This window comes from Neolamprologus multifasciatus, chromosome 15 (genome assembly GCF_963576455.1).
Source record: "Neolamprologus multifasciatus chromosome 15, fNeoMul1.2, whole genome shotgun sequence".
NCBI lineage: Eukaryota > Metazoa > Chordata > Actinopteri > Cichliformes > Cichlidae > Neolamprologus > Neolamprologus multifasciatus.
The window spans coordinates 39,785,381-39,801,218 of NC_140453.1; the positions used below are offsets into that span (position 1 = coordinate 39,785,381).

Below are 15,838 nucleotides of genomic sequence, written 5' to 3' on the forward strand. Positions count from 1 at the left end.
GGTGGAGAATAACCGAACTTAGATCCTGTGGGACTTCCAGATACAGACGGACAAAATGGTGGTGGCTAACCAACCGGATAAAGTAGTGGTAGACAAACAGAAGAACACGGCTGTAGTAATAGATGACAGCAACATCAAGAAGAAGGAACACAAGAAACTTGATATGTACCAAGGGCTCAGAGAAGAGCTCGAGAAGATGTGGAGGGTTATGGTAACAGTGGTCCCAGCAGTAATTGGAGCACTAGGTGTAGTGACTCTCAAGTTAGGCATGTGGCTCCAATAGATCGCAGGAACAACATCCAAGATGTCTGTCCAGAAATGTGCAGCCCTAGGAACCTCTAAGATACTGCGCAGGACCCTCAAGCTCCCAGGTCTCTGGCAGAGGCCCCAAGCTTGAAGGAAAGACCGCCTGCAGGTGTGAGAGGGGATTTTTTTTAACATATCCATTTTCCTGAGCCTGTAAAGGCTTGCCTTGGGTCTGCACGATCACAAGCCTTGTCCCTTGCACACAGATTTATATAGATTTTCTGCATTTTTTTCAATGACATTATGTACTGTAGATGATGACATCAGAATCCGAATCAGAAGACTTTATTTATCCCCAAGGGGCAATTAAGATACAACAGAGCAGCATGACGTTGAAGATAAGGACAGGGCATAAACAGGCAATAAGAGTGAGATAGTAAATACACAGAATATACAGTATATACACAGTTTTAAAATTACACAGTTTTAAAATTAAAGTGACAGAAAGGTGAATAAATAACTGTAAGTGAGTAAAAGTGAGTAAAGTGTCAGCAGTATAAAAAGAGTGTAGAGTATGTTTATGGGTGTGGGAAATGGTCTTATTGGCTGGAGTTAAAAAGCAGGGTGGCTTTGGGGACAAAGGTGGCTCTCCTCTTCTCAGTCCTGCAGGAAATGCATTGGAGACATCGCCCAGAGGGGAGCCATTTAAATGCGGGGTGAAGAATGTGAGAGGGGTCATTGATGATTTTGGCTGCCTGTCTAAGGGCCTGTTGGCTGAAAACCTGTGCCAGAGTTCTGACAGGCAGGCCAACGCTTTTAGAGCACACTGATGCAGTGTGCTGCAGTCTGTTCCTGTTCTGAAGGCTGAGGGAGTGGAACCAGGAGGTAATGGAGAAGGTCATGATGCTTTCCAGGCATTTTAAGGCATAGTAAAAAGTCATCATGATGGGTGTGCTGACTCCAAAGGAGTTGAGTTTCCTAAGGAGGTATAGCCGTTGGTGGCACCTCCTGATAATCTCCTCTGTGTTGGCAGAGAATTTCAGGAGGTTGTCAAAGATTGTTCCCAGGTATTTGTACTCCTCAGCTCCCTCCACTGGCTTCCCATGGATGGTGGTGGTGACTGAAGCAGCCAGATCTCTCTGCCTACTGGAGAAGGTCACCACCATCCCTTTGGTTTTGCTCACGTTCAGTTCAAGTTTGGAGCTATCACACCACTCTACAAACTCCTGAAGAGCCCGTGGTGTTGTGAGGGGCCTGACAGCAGTGACAGGAGAACTGTGTTGTCAGCATATTTCACCAGGTGACAGCTGGGCTGTGTGGATCTGCAGTCATCGGTGTATAGGATGAAGAGCAGGGGGGAGAGCACACAGCCCTGGGGGGAGCCAGTGGAGATGGAACGGAGACGGGAAAGAGAGTTGTTGACCCAAACTTTCTGAGTCCTGTTCAAAAACTCCAATATCCACAGGATTAGCTGATCATCCATGTGAAATTGGGAAGTTTAGTGGTCAGGATATAAGACTGCAGAGTGTTGAATGCTGATGAGAAATCAGCAAACAGAAGTTTGGCGGAGGAGTCAGGGAGCTCCAGATGTTTTTGGATGGAGTCCAAGATGAAGATTTTTGCATCATCGATACCTCTGCGTGCACAGTAAGCAAACTGGAGTGGGTCCATCAGGGGGTCAGTTGCTCTTACGATGTGCTGTTTTATGATCTTCTCCATGGCCTTCATTACCAGGGAGGTGAGGGCCACAAGAAGATCATTCAGAGACTTTGGGTTGTTTCTTTTGGGGATGGGGATGACTGTGGAGTGTTTCCACAGCTGGGGGACGGTGTGACTGTCAACTGAGTGTTGAAATAGAGTCCGGAACACACTTCCTAGTTGCCCTGCACAGTGCCTCAGAACTCGACTGCTGATGTTGTCAGGGCTGGGTGACCTCCTCTCCCTGGTCTTCTTGAGGGCTCTCACCACGTCCTCAGTCCTGAAGGTGAGTGCAGAGCTGCCAGGTTTGAGTGAGGATCTGGACTCCTCAAGCTGGGTGATATTGTCCGTCTTAAAGCTGGTGTAGAAAGCGTTGAGGTTGTCAGGGAGGGAGGAGAGGTTGCTGCACTCCACCTGGATGGTTCTTGGGATGGTGACCACAGTACAGGGTGGGCCATTTATATGGATACAACGTAATAACATGGGAATAGTTGGTGATATTAAAGTCCTGTTTGTGGCACATTAGTATATGTGAGGGGGCAAACTCCTCAAGATAGGTGGTGACAATGGCGGCCATTTAGATGTCGGCCATCTTGGATACAACTTTTGTTTTTCCAATAGGAAGAGGGCCATGTGACGCATCAAACTTATTGGTAATGTCACAAAAAAAACCCCAATGGTGTGCTTGGTTTCAACGTAACTTTATTCTTTCATGAGTTATTTAGAAGTTTCTCTTTGTTCACTACGGTGGCCCCTAGAGACAAAGCACGTACAAACTCCAAAACACTTGCAAACTCCAAAACACATGCAAATTCCAAAACACAACGGAAGTGCTCCAGGACGCTAGGGGCAGTGTTGAGCTTTTGTTACCTAGTAACTACACAAGCCAGGATGTATCAATGACCGGATTTGGGGTCTGCAGCCTTAAAGGCCGCATTTTAAGGCCGATTACGCCACAGCGACACGACGAAGGCTGTCCCAATTCAAAGGCTGCTCGAAATGTGGCCCTCAAATGCGTCCTTAATTTCCCTGAATTTTAAGGATGGGTTGGTGTAGCCTTCATGGCCCAACATATCCCAGATTTCATAGCGCGGCTGTGGTGTGGATAATTTTGCCGAAAAAAACAGCGGAAGCGGAGCCGCCGAAGAGTAAACTTTCAGAAGTAAGTACTGAATATTATGTCACTTATTTATGCGCAAATGTTTTTTATAATGAAGAACATTAAAACATTACTGTTGGCCACATGTCGGGAAAGTTATGTGACATTAGCGATGTTTGTACTAACTTGGTTTTAAAGCTTTTACTCCAAAATATACGCCGTTCAATAGTTGACTTTAATCTTACAGAGAATGTGATGATTTTATGGATAATTAAAGTCAGTCATATATCCACAAACACAACAGGCTGAAAGTCAGTGATGCTGCTCGGTTTGCAGTCCTGAATATCACGGCACAAGCAGGATTCACTGCACTGTTAATGTTAGCTATGTTATATTGCTGCCTCTGTTCGGTGGTGTCGAGCCAAACGGACTTTAACGTGTGTTTGAACGAGCTGACGGTTCACTCGTTAAGCTGAAAGAAAGATGCTTTAATCACAGCAGTCACACATGTGTCCACTGTACCATCTGGGAACTCTTCTTGTTTCGTAATAACACAGTCCTCCTTCTTTTGTGCTGTTTTGTGTATACACCTGAGACTGTCACCTGTCTGTCTGTCCTGCACTCTCTCTCTTTTTCTTTCTCTCTGATTGTGTAATAAAAGTATGAACATGTATTTATAAGTTACACTTGTGTTTGAATCCTGCAGCTTATCACGCATTTGATTTCCATGTGTGACAACTGCAAGTGTCCAGAGTGAGGACAGACTGAGGGACTCACTGCTGCACATCATCTGTGAGGCTTTGCACCCCTGATGATCCACCAGGACTCAGCAGTGTGTGAGGAAGAGGAGGAGGAAGAGCCAGCAGCAGCTGACAGATGGAGAGAATAGACAGACTGTTCCCTGTTTGTGAAGGACTGCTAGGAAAGTTTAACATAACTAATTGTCTGTCCTGAATCAGTCTTATTAGGTAATGTTCAAATAATTTCATCATTCCAGTGTTTTCAGTGTGGGAGAAAGTACTCAGGGCCTTCAAGTTACACACTATGAAAGGAAGAAACAAGTTTAATATTCAGAAACCTAAAGTATGTATCAGCAGCAGAATGGACCTAAAAATAAATGTTTGTTTCAGTTCTATGAAGCTTTGAGTATTTTGGATCAGTAGCACTGCTGTGTTTGTTGCATCATATTGCTGTAATTGTTTATATGCTTTATATATTCTGAGGTAAGTTGATCTATAGTGTTACATCATATTCTATAAGGATGTTATGTGTTTGTAGACTTTCTGCCCAGTTTGACCCATTTAGCTGAAGTCAGCCTGTTTAAGGCTCTGATATCTATTCTGTATGACTTAAAGCAGTTATGACATGGTCTGATTTTCTCACCCAATAAAGGAATATTCAATATATCAGTCTACTCTTCATTTTATCAGAAACAGTTATCACAGCTCATACAATTTATTTTTACACATGTATGTAAGCAATGAGCCAAATTTAGTAATGCCAACATACTGAAGGAACAACATTTGTCTCTTATATATGATACACCTGCACTGTCACAGATACTTGTCTTTGAGTGAAGATTTAAGGAGATATGACATATAAATAACTGCAACTTGAATCTGTACTGAGGCTCACTATTTGACACAGAGTTCATGTTCACTGCTGTAATAGCTAATAATGATTAATATAATAACTATAATATTGGCCATATTATATTTACATTACCAAAGTGATATGACTTTAGTCTCATGAACAACATTAGCTAATTGTTATTTACTAACTAATCTTAAATGACTGTTCAGTACAGAAATGAAGCCCAAAAATCATGTTTTACTGTCCTGTGGTCTCAACCTCAGATACTTATCAAATCACACAAAGCTCTTGTAGAAGCAAACAAACAAATGAACAAAATATGTTTTCCTTAATTTCTGTCAAACAAAGTTGTATGACACTTTTCCAGCTGTTAGTATCATGGTTGCTAGGCAACCTGGGAAGCGTGCAGGAGACTAGACCGTCCCATACAGACAAACTTGCCGTTTATTTTGCAAATCGAGCTCAACACTGCCCCTAGTGTCCTGGAGCACTTCCGTTGTGTTTTGGAATTTGCATGTGCTTTGGAGTTTGCATGTGTTTTGGAGTTTGCAAGTGTTTTGGAGTTTGCATGTGTTTTGGAGTTTTAATGTGTTTTGGAGTTTGCAAGTGTTTTGGAATTTGTACGTGCTTTGTCTCTAGGGGCCACCGTAGTTCACAGCCATTGACATGTCAAAGAGTTTAACATGTGAGGAGCGGATCGAAATCGTGTTGATATCTGGTGAACGCAGTAACCGGGTCATTGCAGCAGATTTCAATGCAAGACACCCTACGAGATCACCCATCTCCCATGCTACAGTTAGCAAACTGCTTGCTAAGTTTCGTGAAACTGGTTCAGTGTTGGATTTGCCAAAATGTGGATGCAAGAAAACTGTCAGTATTGAAGAAACATCAGTGGCTATCCTAGCTTCATTCAGCAAGAGCCCACAGCGTAGCACTCGCCGCATGTCACTGGAGGGTGGCATTAGCCGAACATCCCTTCGGAGAATATTAGCTACTTACAAATGGCACCCTTACAAACTCCAGCTACTGCAGCATCTCAACAAGGATGACCCAGATCAGCGCACAGAATTTGCAGAATGGGCAAAACAAAAATTGGAATAGGACCCTCAGTTCATGCAGAAGATTTTGTTCGGTGATGAGGCAAACTTTTATGTGAATGGCAAAGTTAACAAAAAAAACCACCGCTATTGGTCTGACACTAACCCACATTGGATGGATCCCTCCAAGACTGTTGGAACAACAAAAGTGATGGTTTGGTGTGGTATATGGGGTACAACGATAGTGGGTCCATTCTTCATCAATGGAAACCTCAAGGCCACTGGATATTTGAAATTGCTACATGATGATGATGCATTATGCACTGAAACTGGCACGTTCCCTGAGTTTTTCCAGCAAGATGGTGCACCACTATATTATGGGTGCCAGGTCTGAGCATTCCTAGATGAACAGTTTCCTGGAAAGTGGATTGGTCGTCGTGGGCCAGTTGAATGGCCCCCAAGGTCTCCCAATCTGACCCCCTTAGACTTTTATCTTTGGGGTCATCTGAAGGCAATTGTCTATGGTGTGAAGATACGAGATGTGCAGCACCTGAAACTACGGATACTGGATGCCTGTGCTGGCATTTCTCCTGCGGTGTTGCTATCAGTGTGTGAAGAGTGGGAGAAGAGGGTTGCATTGACAATCCAACACAATGGGCAGCACATTGAACACATTTTATAAGTGGTCAGAAACTTGTAAATAACTCATGAAAGAATAAAGTTACGTTGAAACCAAGCACACCATTGTTTTTCTTGTGACATTACCAATACGTTTGATGTGTCTCATGGCCCTCTTCCTATTGGAAAAACAAAAGTTGTATCCAAGATGGCCACCATGGTCACCACCGATCTTGAGGAGTTTGCCACCACACATATACTAATGTGCCACAAACAGGACTTTAATATCACCAACCATTCCCATGTTATTACGGTGTATCCATATAAATGGCCCACCCTGTATTCACAGAGGCCATGGTTTTGAGGCCCTGCCGGGCTGAGCGGAGGTCCCCTGTGGTTTTCAACTGTGTTTTTATACTCCAGTTTAGCAGTTTTCATGGCCCTCTTGACCTCCCTGTTGACCTCCTTTTTATCCAGTGCAGAGCCGGTGAAGAAAATCCTCTTTTTTTCTATTAAGGATTTCCTTGAGCTCCTTGGTGATCCAGGGTTTGTTGTTTTGGGTAGATGGAGACTGTTTTTGAGGGGATAATGTTGTTAACACAGAAGGAGATGTATGATGTCACCGTGTTGACTTGTTCATCGATGTCATCAGAGGGAGAAAGAAGGTTGTCCCAGTCAATGGCTTCGAAACATCCTTGTAGGGTGAGGATACTTTCCGCTGTCCAATGCTTGATGATTTTGGTGACCTTTTTAATCCTCTTGATGACCGGGGTGTAAGCAGGGGCCAGCAGGATGGTGTGGTGGTCTGCTGAGCCAAGAGGGGGAGGGGTAGGGCTTTAAATGCATCTGGTACAGAGCCGTAGCATTTATTCAGTCTTCCCCTGATGTGTGCTGCATGTTACATATTGTTGGTATAATTTAAGTGAATTGTCAGGGGAATTTGGATGAACTTGGGAGAGTCCAGTGATAATTGTTCCAGTATATACAGAGTGTTGCTGAAGTACTCTGTGGCTTTAGCTGCATCAGCTCTGGGGTGGATGTAAACCAAGATGATGAAAAGCTGTGGGAATTCTCTGGGGAGGTAGTAGGGGCACAGGAAAACAGCCAGAAGCTCAATGTCTGTAGTGCACAGCTTCTCCCTCACAGTGACTGTAGAGCACCAGCTGTTGTTTACATACAGACACACGCCGCTGCCATGTTGCTTCCTGGTGCGTTCGCGGTCTCTGTCCATACGAAGGGATGGTGAAAAGCCATCAATGTGCAGCGTGCTATCATCGTCACTGTTGTTTAACCACGATTCTGTAAATGTCAGAACGGAGGCATTTCTGTACTCATGCAGGTGGTTGACGCAGGCTTGCAGCTCGTCTACACTGTAAACCCGAACAAGTTGACTGAACTCAAAACTTTTGTGGAAACTGATTACCTCAAAAGATTTAAGTACACAAACTCATCTCTTCTAAGTATGGGGGTACTCAAAATTTGTATTTATTGTTAACCTAAAAACGTAAAATTATATTTTATATTTAATTAATTGAGCTTTACTCAAAGACTGTATACTTTAATTTCAATATTTTTGTGTTTCTTGTAGTTTATTATTTTGATGCAACACAATGCAATTATATTACAACCTAAACTCAAATTATATGATTATTAATTAAAAGACATTTATGTTTCAATGTTTGAGTGTAGACTACAAAAAAAAAAATGTACGGAAATTCAGTTACTTTACATTTTGTTTATTTAACATTTTGTCATGAAAATTTAAAAACATCACAAATGTTTTTACAAAACCACTAACATCGTTTGGACATGGGCACCATAAAGTGAGCATTATAAATTCAGTGTAGAACATTTATCTTATTATAAATTCACAAAGGACGATATCAGTCCTAATTGCAACTTTCTCAAAATACACAAAAATGCAAAACAAAAAGTCAAATACTAATCACTTTTTTTTAAAAAATAGAAATGAAAAACAATTTTTTAAAATGGGTACAAAGACAATCAGCTTCCAAATAACCAGATAAGGCAGTCAAGTATAGGAAAATTAGGTAAACTGATGGTTAAATCCACCCAAAGCCTGTAGTAAACTTAAAGTGCTTTAAATAAAGTGCTTCAAACAAAGTGCTCAGTAACAGAGTGCATGTCCTAACAAACATTGCCTTATATTCCTTAAGAGCATGTAGGCAGGGGTTTCAGGGGTTTGCCGTCATCAAGCCCCATGAAGATATTTTGGACAAAGGTAAATGTGTGAACGAGCTTCCTGGGGTAGTCTAAATGCAGAGCATAGATCAAGCCAAACAATAAAGCAAATGCATCTGCAAATCTGGGAATATCACGCATCACCTAGTCGCCTTTCACCACAACAGCCATGCTTGAGGAAGTAAAATGGACTGGACTGGGAAGCGCCGTCGGTAACCACAGTGAGAAGGGCAACTGGAGTGTCAATTAGGGTCGACTCATCCAATGCGTCCGCCTGGAATAGACACAGTATCAATGGTAAATGGCCTGTAATGTATAGCGCTTTACACATTCAGTCATCCACACACACATTCACACTGGTGAAGGCAGCTACATTGTAGCCACAGCCGCCCTGAGGCACACTGACAGAGGCGAGGCTGCCGGACACTGCAGCCAGCGGGCCCTCTGACCACCACCAGTATGCAACGGGTGAAGTTTCTTGCCCTAGGACACAAAGACCGAAACTGTCGGAGCCAGGGCTCGAACCGGCAACCTTCCGATTACAAGACAAACTGCCAACTCTTGAGCCACGATCGCTCCAATTAAATAAGTAAGGTTGGTTTGAGAGAATGAGACAAGCATGACCTGTAATCTAGCAAAACATTCAGCAGTGTAGTGGGTTACTTTGTAACGAGTTAAGGTACTCTACTTTTTTTGAAAAATGTACATTAACTAATGCTAAAGTGTTAGCTTCTTGCACTACATAATTTGTATGTTTGTTATTTTTCTAAAAAAAAAAAAAAAGTAATTTTTTATTTCATGACTTTATCTCAAAAAGAAACTAAATCTTGACTTCAGCCTGGCTTTTGGGCCACCTGCAGCATAGCCGAAGTGCTGTGATATGCCTGTGCCTTGCTCCTGACCCTGTGTGTGTGTTTGTGTGTGTGTGTGTGAGGGTTTTCTAAAGAGAGGGTATTTTGCTTGTACAATTGTTAGCTGCTAGGGTATTGAATTGTATTTAAAAAAAAATCCATGGCATTTTATCTCACTGGCAGAATTTAAGTGATGCAAAAATACATTTACATTACATGTCTTAAAGAATTCTGGGTCCTCCTCCCGCAGGTATACAGGAAGGGCACGAAGTACTGCAGTGCGTTTCACGTTGATATCAGGCGCCTCCTAAAAAGGGAAAAGAAAAGTTCATTTAACGCAAAGTTTTCAGGTGTCATTCTTTGGGGAGAATACATGTTTATGAAACTGCATGACATCGGACTCTACTAAATTTTGGAGACATTTCTTTTAAGATACAACCTTTCTGTCTCTTGTGACAAAGAGTCTGTTTCTTAATCATTTGACAAAAACCCTACACAGTATTTTAAAATAGTGTTCTCCAGATCTATATAGAACATGGGGTTCAAAGCAAGGAAAAATTGTGTTTATCAGTGAAACTTTTAATTTGTGTTAATTTTATCATTATCAATATATGAAATCTGCACCTTAAGGGACTTAATGAATGGTTTCTTCTAAAAATTAGAAATGATTGAGTCATTTCACATCATATGAAAATATTAATTTTTAATACAAATTTGGCCCTACAAAAATGGAAACTCAGTAACAAAGATAATGGAGATTCTCTAAACACGAGCGAATATCACAGTAAAATTGTTGATTGGGATTTACACATTGGATGTATCCTCAGTGATTTGGTACAATTATACAACATTATTTTATAAGAACTGAACAACTGATGAAACAACTTACTTATGTGACCACATATGAAGTGTTATAACTTACCACAAAAGGTGAACTGTGCCACTGACCCTTGGTAGATCTGCACATAATAAAAAAAATGCATTATAAATACTAACACAGCTATTAATAATTAAACTGGCGGGGTACATTTAAGATGTTAATGTTACAAAATAAAATAGACTGGTAGAAAGAAGTACAAGGTAATGGTAATGGGGGATGCCATGAAAATATATCTTTTCAACATGATTCAGTGTGACAAAGCAGGGGCATGATTTAAAAAAAACCAAACAAACAGGTCTTTTAACCTAAAAATGTTTTAATGGCCATGAAGAAAGGACTCTTCAATAGATCTTTCAACTCACCTGTGTTTACTGTCTCCACCTGAAATTAATTGCGGTCTGAATTTGTTTCCTTCTGTCTTTTTGTCTTCGGTCTTCAGCCTTGGAAGAAAAAATAAAAATATTGAAAACCTTATCAGCACACTAAATATACAACACCTTGCTATATTTCAATTGTTTTAGATTGAAGTTGCCACTGCTAGCTAAGTCACTTTTGAACGATGCTAATGAGAAGAAAAAACAACCTGCCGAACAATGAGGCTGCTGTTGTAAAACTTTCTTGTGTTGGCAAGGGGTCGTTAAAATATCACTGAGACCCTTTCTTTATGTGTGATTCTTATTAAAACTGTGTTTTAATCGGTTAAAACTGTAAAACTAATGACATCATCGGTTTGAAAAAGAGCGCGAACAACAGCGAACAACTATTCACTACCTGGGTCTGTGCTTTTAAACACAACAGCGCATTCGAAAACAAGTTATTGGCTTCAACATATTAATATACTTGCTTTTTTACGGAAAAAATAAACATAACGAAGGTTCCGTTTTACTTACAAGTTTCTCCAAATGTGCTCTCCAGTCGCTCGAGAAGGGCAGCCATATTGAACAGAATTTTCTGTCGTCGTTCAGGTTAGAGAGAAAACGTCATGACGTAGTTGACGTACACATGCGGAGCTCGAAAAAAAAAACATTTACTCAAAAATCATAATTAAGAAAGCAGTATTTACTCTTAACTTCTAAGCCATGTACAATTATAACTGTTTGAATCGTTAACAGAACAGAAAAGTTTTAAGTTGTTTCAACTTTGTGAGGAATTTCAATTGTTATATCCACAAACTTTATAAGTCAGGTAGACTGTTGGGGTTTACAGTGTAGCTTGGAGTGGAGAGACCGCACATTAGCAAGGATAATGGATGGGAGCGCTTGTTGTTTGTGTGTCTCCCTCTTGAGTCTGGCTCTCACCCCACTCTTCTTTAATCCCCTCCTGGTTACCTTGTTATTGTGAGTGTTTTGATTTCCGTGTCCACGGAGTATTTCCTCTGGAAAGTACTCATTGGGAGCGGAGCGGAAAAGCCGGAGTCTCTGGTGTAGGTGAGCCTTGGGGTCATGTCAAGTGTCGAAAACAAGTCCGAAAATCACAAAAATGAGGAAAAGGAAAAAGGAAAAGAATACAAATCTACCAAGTAGACGGCGAAAAACAACAACGAAAAGAGCATTAAACTTAGAAAAAGAACGCAAAACTGCTCAGCTGACTGGCCGGTCGACCGCACAAGCAGCGACCCGGAACATATTCAAAGTCTTCACAGTTTTACACCAATGGACATTATTTTGAAATTGTACCACAAGTTGTAGCAATTGGTAAATCTCTATCTTTCCTTTGTAGAACTCTTCCTCTCTAAGACGCTCTTTTTGTACCCAGTCATGTTACTGACCTCTTGCAAATCAACCTAATTAGTTGCAAAATGTCCCTCCAATTATTTTTTTTTAGTACTACTTACTTTTTCAGCCTGCCAATTTTTCTGAGATGAATTTTTCATGAAATACTTAAATGTCAAAGTTTAACAGCTTTATTCATTAAACTCAACACATGGAAAGCCAGCAGGTGCTAAGATATCACAGGTGGATGGTGGGGTGTTTCCAAAGAGATTAACACATTAAAAGCTGTTTGCAATTTCCTGTCCATCAGTTGTCACATGGGAAAAAGTGTCAGAAGGACTTGACAGTTAAAAGCAATCACTTGCCATTTGATGATGTTCTTTTGTAACAGTGTCTTTTAAGTTTCCATAGTCCATGGTGGACTCTGATCTGATTTTCACACTTAGCAGTTGCTGAGCGAATACACTGAAGTTTAAAATAAATGTAATATCAACAGCAATGGATGATCCAATCAGCTGTCGCTCCTGTGGCACAAATGTACTATCATTAAGCAGTTCAATGGCATCTAGGGTTAGGGTTGCATCTTCTTTTAGCCAAATATTAAATAAGCATTCAAATATTGTTATTCCAGAGACTAGATTATGTTAAATTTCAAATGAAGCTGCATACACAGATTTTGGTATCATTATTTTTCTAGATTAAAAATTTTTCAATTTGGTTTTGCCGGAAGGTGAAAATTCCTTCAAAAGATGTGGATGTTGACCTGACTGAAACCCAAAACCCTAACCCTAAATGAGTTACCACTGACTTACAATTACAAATTCATTGATTGTTTAAAGGACAAATTATCTATACAAGTTATTTGACTTTGATAAAATAAAATAAAAAATCTTGACATGTTGCTTGGTTATTTTTCCTCTATGAATAGTTTCCCCTTTCACAAAAGCTGTATGGTGGGTGAAATTTCTGTTTTTCTGAAAAAATATGGTCTGCTTTGTGGTACAAACGGTCCAAGATAAGTCCACAGTTTTGGCACACAACAAAATAAAAAGAAAGCAGTAGCTGTACTCTATCAGGCTGCTGAGAAAAGCCTGTGTGAGACATCAGGCCCTCATCCAAGCCTACAGGAATTTTGTGGAGAGTGTTCTCACCATCACTATCTGGTTTGGGATTACCACCTAGACAGAGAGAAAATCTCTCCAAGCAGTCATTAAAAACAGCAGAAACAATCACTGGTTCTGATCTTCTAACCTTTGAGGACTCAAAATGCTGCACGAATAAGGCACAAAGAGATCACCGCCATCTGGCTCTCTTCTCATTCAGGGAGTCAGGATGAACATAATAAGGCATTCATAAGACACGGGTCCACAGCTATGCAGTCAGACATCTTGCCCAGTATATTAAGAGGGTAAAGGAGATACCACATCCTCACCCTCATCACATTGTTATTTTTAATAAACATACCCACACACACTCATTAGCTCTACTCTCTCCAGGGTTCAGGCTGGTGGTTAGGCAGTACAACACAGTACAAAGATGTCTTGGATATTAGATCATCATGTTTCACCATTCATTTAATCTTTAAAATCACACCTACTGACTTGTTTGATGCAAACACAAATCTTTGGGTTTTTGAATACAATAAATGACTGAAACTTTATTTGGTTGTGTAATGGAATATCCAATCCATGGACTAATATTAGACAGCCCAGATGGGAATTAAAAAAACAAAACAAACAAAAACAGTTTAAAATAATTGTTTTCATCTGCATGTAAATTATTTTTTAAGGGTTATATATCATTGTGTCTTACACAGTGATCTTACTTGTTAAATATGTTGATCCACCATCCAAAAGCAGTACGATGATGCAGTAGTCAGGAGTGTTACGTCACATTGATCTGGTTATCTGAGGAGCTGGCAAAGGCCACCGGAATATAGGTCCTTTTTTATTTCATTAGTTTATGTGTAAAGGGATGTCTTATTCTACATATGTTCTCCACAAAGACAAATGTTTCATTTAAATTCAATTATATTTCCACAGCACCACAGAAAAAACCCTACAATGTTACAAGTCACATATTCCACTATCTGCAAGAACTGGAGAATAGTGGGGAGGAAGAACTACCTTTTAACAGGAAGAGACCTTTGGCAGTTGGTTGGGGGTTGAGGGGAAAGAAAAGAGCTTTCCACCATTAAAAACACTTAACTTTAAATGGTGGAGGTTTAACTGGTAAAGCTGTCTTTTCAGTAAGTTTTTATTTTCCTTGCTTGCCTGCAAGAAAATACCTCTCTCTCTCTCTCTCTCTCTCTCTCTCTCTCTCTCTCTCTCTCTCTCTCTCTCTCTCTGTGTGTGTGTGTGTGGCATTCAGATCAAAAAGCTGCTGCTTTTGATGAGTTGCTGTGAGGAGCAACTCCATGTGTTCTTGCAGAAACACAGCACGGCTTCCTCTGGTTCCCCTACAGTTGATATGTTTCACTCCCCTCTTCTCCTCGTCCTCCGTCTTTCCTTGCTTCCTTCTGTCTCCTTCACTCCATCTGTTCTCTAGACTCTTTGTTCTTGCTGCGTCTCCGGCTCACCCCTGTGGCCGTGCCTTTAAGGACATTGTATCAGACATATCAAAAGCTTTTGTAGCTGGAGCTTCTCTGTGTATCTCCATGTGTATGTCTCTATCTTACAGTCCACGCACCACATATGATATTCAGGGCAAATATTCTCTCATCTCTTTGTTAGAACCTATTGCCCTGACAAATTCTCCTGTTGTGAGTCCACATGTATTGTCACATTACAAGGGACCAAACTGCACAAATCCCAGTGTGTATACTAATGGTCCCAGGATCTGCTCAGGATGCTTTGGAAGAGTCTTCTATTGTTATGCCTTTTGGCTATTTTCAGTTTGCCCATCTGCCTCCCTCCTTCATGTTCTTGTGTTTGTCTTTCTGTCCTCTGCTCTCATGCTGTCATTCCCTATCTCTGTCTTTTGGTTGTTCCTGCTAGCTTTGTTCCACCCTGTGTGAAAACAGATATGAGACACTCGGAAAGGAAGTGGGGTCATTTGACATCGCTGTAGGTGGTTGTTTGCATCTGGCACACTTTCTCTTGGTGCCCTTGGCTCTCTCTGTCCATCTCTATCAATCTGTTTTTTCAATTAGATTCAAACTGTGTCACTGGTAATGCCTAATTCTTGCTCTTCTCTTTTTTTTTAATCTCTCTTAACAAACCTGAAATCTACCCTCTCCAACCAGTTTTGTCAGTTTTTCACTCATTGCCCAGCAAATCCTGATATTGCCAAGTAGCTGTTTTTTTCTGAGACCAACATTTGGATGTTACCCAAGAGGCAACAACTGCCTCAGCCAATCAGTATTTGAGATGTCATCACAGAGAGACTTTCTGCTGTTGCAAGCCAATAAAAATTAAAGAAATAAAATAAAATCACAAGTCAAGGGCAGGGATAGCTCAGTGTGAGCTAACCTTCCTGTGATCGGAAGGTCAGGGGTTCAATTCCCCTGAACGGCTACCCTGAGGTATCCCTGAGCAAGGTACCGTCCCTACACACTGCTCCCTGGGCGCCCAATGGCAGCCCACTGCTTCACTGAGTGAATGGGTTAAATGCCGAGAGGAATTTTCCCACGGGGATCAATGAAGTATACATTAAGACCAATATTGTTAGATCTACCTTTTAGTTTTATGTTGGTCTGTTAGTACAGCTTTATTTTTATGATGAAGTTGAACTTGCTAGCTTATTGGATGGATATGTTTCTATCATAGATGTATAGATGTATAGGTGCATAAGTGAGCTAGGCAAAACATCAATGTGGCTATCTAAAGTAATTTAGATGCAGATATTTTTGATAACCTATGCATATATAAATTCAGAATATATAATAGGGATAAATAGAAATA

At 40.8% G+C, this 15,838-nt stretch overlaps 3 long non-coding RNA genes across 3 annotated transcripts in view; 2 read left to right on the top strand and 1 right to left on the bottom strand.

Annotated features, from left to right (window-relative positions):
- The window catches only part of LOC146502758 (uncharacterized), a 453,186-nt gene that overhangs the window by 107,696 nt on the left and 329,652 nt on the right, over positions 1-15,838 (top strand). The gene's annotated exons all lie outside the window — the stretch shown is intronic.
- LOC146502762 (uncharacterized) overlaps positions 1-15,838 on the top strand; it is a 146,408-nt gene that overhangs the window by 24,222 nt on the left and 106,348 nt on the right. The gene's annotated exons all lie outside the window — the stretch shown is intronic.
- Positions 8,258-11,435, bottom strand: LOC146502764 (uncharacterized). Its single transcript, XR_014869177.1, has 5 exons — positions 11,115-11,435; positions 10,587-10,664; positions 10,267-10,303; positions 9,561-9,651; positions 8,258-8,767 (listed from the first exon to the last, which is right to left on the bottom strand). It is a non-coding gene; the product is annotated as an uncharacterized LOC146502764 (long non-coding RNA).